Source organism: Octopus sinensis, linkage group LG2 (assembly GCF_006345805.1).
Source record: "Octopus sinensis linkage group LG2, ASM634580v1, whole genome shotgun sequence".
NCBI lineage: Eukaryota > Metazoa > Mollusca > Cephalopoda > Octopoda > Octopodidae > Octopus > Octopus sinensis.
In genome coordinates, this window is record NC_042998.1 from 173,141,514 (window position 1) to 173,148,264 (window position 6,751).

Sequence of the window (6,751 nt, forward strand, 5' to 3'; positions counted from 1 at the left end):
GAGCATCCGGTTGAGTAATATGACTGAATCACCAGCAGCTACAAGAATGTTTTAGTAGCCAATGGTAAGACGTCTGATAAAAAAAGGGAATGACTTGTCGTCAGACTGCTCAGTAAGGGCTGACTTAGAAATAAACAACAACAGCAGCAGGGTGGAGGCGCAATGGCCAAGTGGTTAGGGCAGCGGACTTGCGGTCGTAAGAACGCGGTTTCGATTCCCAGCCCGGGCATTGTGAGTGTTTATTGAGCAAAAACACCTAAGCTCCACGAGGCTCAGGCGGGGGAGGGGTGAACCCCGCATTACTCTTTCACCACAACTTTCTCTCACTCTTTCTTCGTACTTCTGCCACAAAGTAGAGGAACCATGGTGTAACCCATGTGGTAAAATTTCAGACCCTAGTCTAGATTGCAAATCCTTTGTACCTCAGGATGGTTCAGCTCTCCATCCGTTAAAAGTCACCGTTTACGGAATGAGGATAATAACGTAGCTTTCGTGCCCGTGCAACCGCCAGCCTATCGCGTGTGGTGGGTGGATTTCAAGTTGCCGCCGCATTCTTAGTATCTTAGAGTAGGCTCGAATTAGAGATTATTCTTTGTGGCTAATGGCGTGAGTCCTGATTGGAAGAAGAAGAAGAAGAAGAAGAAGAAGAAGAAGGAGAAGAAGAAGAAGAAGAAGAAGAAGAGAACAGCAGCAACGGCGGAAACAACAACAACAGCAACTCCATATTGAAAAAACATGTTTATAATAAAAATGAAATATATAAAACTGGGTTTACTTTGCCAGTTTATTTGGCCTCACTGATACGGAAGTAATTCTATTGAACATATTTTTGATGTTTGTCAGCGTAAACGATATTTGTATTTATTAGTTACTCAACAGAACAACTAACTTTTTTGAAATTATTGACCATAATTACAAAAGGAAGAATATTTCCTGATATTGTCTCTAATAACGACAAAAGACCAACAATATGAAGGGGGAGCGAATTTGTTGATATCATTGATTTCATTTTTTAAAATATTACTTTATTTTTAAGGCCCCGAGAGCATGAATGACATAGTTGAACTTATTGAAATTTAAACTCAGATTAGGAATAAATAACGCAAAGAATTTTTTTCTGAGATGCTTATGAATCTGCCAGCTCTCCGACCTGTCTTCTGTTATCTATGCTACAATAGTTAATAATAGGCACAGGAGTGGCTGTGTGGTAAGTTGCTTGCTTACCAACCACATGGTTCCGGGTTCAGTCTCACAGCGTGGCACCTTGGGCAAGTGTCTTCTACTATAGCCTCGGGCCGACCAAAGCCTTGTGAGTGGATTTGGTAGACGGAAACGGAAAGAAGCCCGTCGTATATATGCATATATATATATATATATATATATACATACACGTTTAAATATTTGTTGTGCAAGATTTTTTATGTGAAGTCGTGTGTTGAAACAGATATTGTTATATTTCGGAATGGTCATTTTGCCAGTTTAGCCAATAAAAACACACGCACTATATATTTGGTTTTATTTTGCTTCAGTGTTATTTATTTTTTACATTAATCTTAATCTTATTTCGGTCAGAGTTCTTTCGTCACACTCCTGCGACCGCATCAGTGGTCCTTTGTTTTCTTCTTTCTTATTTGTGTCTCTCCTTACTAACCGTCAGCCATTTTGTATTTCTATTGTATGTCTTCACTTGCGCATGCTTATATCTCTATGTGCGTCTATGTTTATTTGGTGTGTGTATGTGGGGGGATGCCTGTAATATTTGTATCTTCTGTTTATATACGTTCATGTAATTTGTATTTTGTTTTTGTTGTTGTTGTTTTTGTTTATTCTTATTTTGTTCATGTGTTTACATCCACTTATTATTATCATTACATTTATATTATATTTCATTCACCGCATGCAGTTCTCAGGTTACAGCCATAAAGAAAGGATCAGAGTATACAAAGGAGCCATGAAGAAATTTGATAATATATTATGTAATGATAGGAATGGGATTTGCCCACTCTATAGGAACAAGTCATGGAACACTATAGAAAGGACAAAAAAGAAAATAGGGAAGGCCAACCAACTCTTGGTATGATAGCCATAAATACCAGAGTGTCATGTTCGTTGACACCACCCCTGGATGTGAACTGGCGTACCGCTTTAGAAGGACCCTAGAGAAACTTAAGCTAAGAATTAAGGAGTATGACGAAAGAACTCTGGCCGAAATAAGATTAAGATTAATGTAAAAAATAAATAACACTGAAGCAAAATAACACCAAATATATAGTGCGTGTGTTTTTATTGGCTAATCTGGCAAAATGACCATTCCGAAATATAACAATATATATATATATATATATATATGTGTGTGTGTGTGTGTGTGTGTGTGTTTATGTGTCTGCGTTTGTCCCACCAACATCGCTTGACAACCGATGCTGGTGTGTTTAAGTCCCCGTGACTTAGAGGTTCGACAAAGGAGACCGATAGAATAAGTACATGGCTTACAAAGAATAAGTCCTGGGGTCGATTTTCTCGACTAAAGGCGGTGCCCTAGTATGGCTACAGTCAAATGACTGAAACAAGTAAAAGAGTAAAAAAAGAGTAATAATAAACTGTATTTGTGTCACATAAAAGGAGATAACTCCATGTTTATCTAAGTGTAAGGTTTTCACTTACTTCACCACATTTCTCACTTTTTTTTTTCATCCCTGCATTTGCTTGTTTTATAAGCGTAGCATTCTATTTCCCACTCTCTCGCTCTCTTCATCTCTGAATATATATATATATATATTTATATATGTGTAACATTTTATTGTTTTTCGTTCTCTCTCGCAATTTTCTCTCCCATCATGCTGTATGTTCATTTTTTTCTTGGTGCTCGCCTTTTCTGCTTATTATTAAAAACCATCACCAAAACGGGTTTAGCACTCAGAAAGCTTCGCTCAGGCATTCTGAAATAGAGACTATTGAATGGAAACGTGACGATATAAATGAGCTTTTCCATAAAATTATTGAAGCTGGACGAGCCATCGAATATGCTTGTATGTAGTAACTCAACCGGTCAGAAAATAGACGCACATTTCTTTTGTATCAGACTCTAATGGAAAATCACATTCGATAACGTATATCTAGATACACTACTGCTTTAAAAAAGACGGAACTGAAATGGGTGAAATGTCATTGTGCCGAAGTCTGTAGTGAAATAGCAACAAGAAAAAGAAGAAGAAGAACAACAACAACAACTACAACAACGACGACAACTACAACAACGACAAAACAGAAGTGCTCGTGAATGCAACATGTGATGTCGTAATGTTTTCTGTCGTATCGAAACCTCGGTTATTGTTCCACTCGAGGGAATGCAGCTGTATAACAAAGTGAAAGTTCCTATTTCTATTTTCTGTTGTAAGCACGTTGGTGCTGAGAAATGGGAGTTATATTCTAAGAGATATCAGAGCTCTTGGGTTCGCCAAAATCATTTTATCCGTTCAAAATAACTCGCTTATTGCTTGGCACGTTTTGGAGTCATTCGAGTCCAAAAGATTATACAATGCTGATTCTAAAATGATTTTAATGACCAAACCGCTCTAGTTGAACTAAGTTCGTGGTTCTGGATATATATTATCAAAACGGTTCGCTATCATTAAGTATTTAATAATACTAAGTAATTTGATACACGATGCAAGTGTAGTTAAATCTAATAATATAACCGTGTGATGAATTCTAAATAGAATTTTTGAAATATTTTGAAAGAATGTGTGTGTGTGTGAGTGACTATTGAAAATATAAATACAAGGTTACGAACTTTGAAATCAAAATTCGTCGATATCACACACAGTAGCTAATCTGATTTTGTCATAAATAATAACATAGAGTTTTTTGGCAAGAATTGAACATTACAGAAATGTTTCTCCTCTGTAGCAGATAGCACTTGAAATCAAATAAGTTACCATTGCATTCTAAATTATGTACAATAGTTTATTACGAAAGGAGAGAGTTGTCATATCTTGTCACATGTCAGCATAATTTAGTGTTATCTATAGAACGAAGGATATTATCTATTTCTCAACTATACGGACGTATTAGAGCCCACGGCGTTTTAATTAGTACGATGAAACAATATAATTGACTTGTTAATAGTAATTTTCACAGTTTGCGGCTCTATATGAGATGCTGCTAATAAGGCAAATTGGACAGAGAAGTGAAGTTGATTTATTTTAGTCCATACTTTGAACGTCGGTGCTAACCACCAAACTTGAAGCTTCAGTTTGAGTAAGATAGCTCCGAGTTAAACAAATTTAAACACTAAATGGTTCTGTATTTCCTAAATTATAAGAGGGCAATTGATATACGTACATATATATTATATATTATATTATATCATGTCATATATATATATATATAAATATATATAGTCTAACAACCACGATCGCAGATTTAATTAATCCTGCAGGCGAATTATTTCTATACAAAGTCATGTGTATATAATGATTTTATTTGTTATAAAAATATATTACTTCATAAATCACCTTGTTATATAGAATAATATTTGCCGAGATTATTGTTGCAGATGTGTCAATGAAAGAGATATAAGTGTGAAATATATATATCATTATAAATTGTTCTAATAATTCAATAAATTATTTTCTAGAGACATTAGCCTTGTACGAATAGAAATCTACTTTCAAAACGTAATTACATCTTTTGAATTAAGACGTTTAGAGCAATAACATATTCTAACTCCTTCCCTCAATTATTTAGTTGTATCATATACTAAATTTCTTTTACTTGTGAAACAACGCTCTGTTAAAAGCTCGACAAGTTCACCAGTTATGGAGTGTATTGAACAATTTCTAAATTCTTCACTTCAAATTTTGTATATGGAAATGTTTTTCTATTTCTGTACAACATTTAGTTTATCTCGTTTCAGATTAAGATGCAGTTTCTATATGCCCGCAGTTGATAAAAAGTTATTTTTGAATAGACCAAAACTCAGGGAGTTATATATCTGTGGAGGGGTATGCATGTATTTAGAGAGAAAGAGAAGGAGAAAGATAGATAGATAGAGAGATAGATGGATAGATAGATAGATAGATAGATAGATAGATAGATAGATAGATAGATAGATAGATAGATAGATAGATAGATAGATAGATATAGAGAGAAAATACGGCATTTCTACAAAAATCGTCTCCACCAAAATTTCCATTGTTCTTCTTGTTCTTAAAAGGTCATCTCAGACTAAACAACACTTTATAATTTACACAGTCGTACCAACGACCAGATGCGAAGGTAATTTCTCTAAAAATACTATGCCACCACTTAACTGAATGTGCACTCCAACATGCATTGTGGCATACAATGCTGTAGTCTGAACATGTTCGAAAGCAATACTTTTAACCTAAGGATAGTAAATCGTCGTGTTATTGAAAAAGAAATCTACTGTTATTAGACAGATAAATATTGTATTTATAGTGTTAGAAATATCAGCAAATTATGTTGTCATCTCTTTTCTTTGTTATATTGATTCAATGATTTGGCAACATCGACGACCAATTCATGCTGGCTGTCAAGTAGTTAACTTTCCTCTTAAAGAAAATAATGATTCGTATTTTCCAGCTTTATCTAAATCTAGACATTCTGTAACTTCAACAATACACTTATTATGATTTCTACATTGATGAATATTTTGAATTAATCTTAAAACTTTCATAATGAAGCATATTGTGATATTCATGAAGAGTATAATACAGAGAGACACTGTAGTTAGTTATTGTTGTAATCTTAGCATGTACAAAGCAGATAGCTATCTCTAGCGACAAACATCTTACGTAATGCTCACTTGATGTCACTTTCATCTTGGTTCACAAGGAAAATAATTTTCAAAGTAAAACATCTTCCAAAGTTGCAAGTGACACAAGGAGTTATTTATGCTATATTAACCCTAAACAAATACATCAGGATAATAAACGTTGGTATTTTTCCTGACAGAATCTTGGGAACATGTGCATCAAAATAATTTTAAAAAACAAAAAGAATGATTCAATAGTTAAAAGTACACAGTATTTATAAACATAATTGTACGTTTCAAAAAAAGAATAATAATTGTACATTGTCAGCAAAAATTGATTTCTAAATACCCGCAGCTGATAAAGAGATATTTTTCAATAGATCAACATTCAAGGATGTGTATATTTATTCTCTTATCGGTTGTACACTAGTTTTTTATGATTACAACAGTGCAATGTAAGCATAAAATCCGGAATATTTTACTTGAGAGGAAAAAAATGATGTTTCTCTAGATTTGGAAATGGAAACGAAGTAAACCGGAACATTAAAAAAAAAAATGCTTCGTAATTTCATTGCGAGACAACGAAAATATTATCAAGTGGACCACGAAAATATTCCCAAACCCAGGCAAGTAATATATAAATTTTCAATTGTAAAGCAATATTATTGTAACTGTTTAAAATTAAAAAGAAAATGATAAATTGGTATTCATTGATAACTTGACAGCAAATTGCAACATGCAATGTACGTTTGAAAGCTATAGTTTCGCATACTTAGCTACCGTACTATAATTATTGCTGAATGACTAGCCCTTTAGGCTTTTCAAAGGGCATTTCTTTCTTTCATTTATTCATCCATTCTTTCGTTCCTTTTTTTCTTTCTTTCTTTATTTATATATTTCGCAGTGACGAGTCAGCCACTAATTTGATGCATTTTCTGTCACTAATGTCCTGAATTAACTGTTGATCATTCCTTA